Below are 2,187 nucleotides of genomic sequence, written 5' to 3' on the forward strand. Positions count from 1 at the left end.
ATAGAAACTGGTAGACAATCAATCAACCAATCAATCAGTAAATAAGTCATCTAGAAAAGATAGCTTCTAGATGGCTTCCCTGGTGGCTCAGAGGATAAAGCATCTGCCTGCAATGCAGGAGACCTGGGTTCGATCCCTGGGTTGGGAAGATCCCCTGGAGAAGGAAATGGCAACCCACTCCAGTACTCTTGCCTGAAGAATCCCATGGACAGAGGAGTCTGGTGGGCTAGTCCATGGGGTCGCAAAGAGTCGGACATGACTGAGCGACTTCACACTCACATACACACGGAAAAGATAGCAAGATCTCATAACATGGTCACAATTTGACTCACTTAGAGTCCCTGGTAGGGTTCTGATGTTTGCAAGTTCAGAGTCTTCACTTTAATCAAAGTACACCAAATTTATCCATCTCTGAAGACTGATTTTATTAATTCAACTCATAAGAGACTAATACTTACATATGCAGCAACACTTGGATGCTCTTTTCTTTGCTGACCCTCATTCCTCAATTCCCCTCCTTTTTTTTTTTTTGGATATTCCTCATTCAAGGTCCTCCAATTAGAACACTCCACCCAAATAAGCATGCATTTTTTGTAAGGACCATACATTCAAGCCTTCTCTGAAGAAAGGAAAATTTTTCCCAGTAATTTAGCTTTGACTCTACCCTTTATAAAACAGCAACCTCTGCATTATTCTTACCAAGAACATTTGTTTCCTTCCTGAGATTGACCTGTATTATAAAGTCTACAACACTGTATAAATATCTCTCTCTTTGGCATCCAGTACAAGTTCACTAGGTACTTTATTTTTAATTTTACAGTAAGTGAAAGAGGAGATATAGAAGAATGTATCCTATTATCTGAATCTCTGACATTCCTTGCTCCTTCACTGCTGAGCCTTACCTTGATTTGATCTCTTTCCCTGTCTAAGTACTTCTTTTGCGTATTGTTCATAATTGCAATTAATTAGTAGAGATGCAACAATGGTTTCAACCATGTCATGCTTTATTTCATGCTGAACTCTAAGATCCTTGAGGACAGGGACCACATCTGTCTTTCATGTCCATCTGTTCCCAACGCCTATCACAGGCAAGTAGTAGGAACTTAACAAGTATTTGTCAAGTGAGTGGATGGATAGAGAGGAAGAAAAGAAGTAACTTAAAGTCTCTGTGTCTAGTGTTTTTATAGGTAAAATGGAGATGTTGTGAAGATTAAATGCAATACCATTTATGCATACAGAAGTTTTCAGGGCTTTTCCGTCTTTTTTCTCTATCTATTCATCCATCATCCAGCTATATATTTAATCTGCATCATAGAACACAAGGGAATGTTAAGGTCTAGTGAAAGTTAAAAGTAACTAGACTAGACCTCGCTTATAAAAGAGTCTTAGCATAATTTGTATAAGACTGTAATAACATCCTTACCATAATAAACTTCTAAAATATAAAAAGAATAAAGAGGAACCAGAGAATTTCCCATGGTACAGAAACAATTGCTGTTAAAATTCAAATAGATTTGTTTTGATCCTTTTTCTATGAATAAAGTTGATTAAAATATCAAATGGCAAGAACATTAAGAAGCAAGCTCTGAAATAAGCCTTCGAGTAGACAGTTAAACTCTCAGTGTTAATGACTAAATTGATCTTATTAAAATATTTAGTAGGTATAATATATTTTAAATAATATTTTCCAATTACAAAATTGATCTCTATTTTTATAAGGTAATTGTAAAAGATGAAAAAATTTTTCCATAATTTCACTGTAAATTTTTTCTGCACTTCTGTTTCAACACTTTTTCAGATATGTATTATAAATAGTTCATTTCCTAAGCATATAGAATATTTAATACTTGTTATACTCTAAGATAAATATAAGGAGGGCATGGCAACCCACTTCAGTATTCTTGCCTGGAGAATCCCATGGACAGAGGAGCCTGGTGGGCTACCGTTCACAGGGCTGCAAAGAGTCAAACAGGACTGAAGTAACTTAGCATGCACACACACATGCACAAGATAAATATAAGGCATAATTACAGACATTTACCCAACTATTAAAAAATCTCTGTAACCATTTCATATGAAGAATAATCTACTGTTTTAACATGCTATAAGTAAGATAACTTTTTATATTGCTGAATATTTGTTATGCATAATTTTTCAATATTACAATGCGTGGATCACAATAAACTG

This window comes from Ovis canadensis, chromosome 10 (assembly GCF_042477335.2).
Source record: "Ovis canadensis isolate MfBH-ARS-UI-01 breed Bighorn chromosome 10, ARS-UI_OviCan_v2, whole genome shotgun sequence".
Classification (NCBI taxonomy): domain Eukaryota; kingdom Metazoa; phylum Chordata; class Mammalia; order Artiodactyla; family Bovidae; genus Ovis; species Ovis canadensis.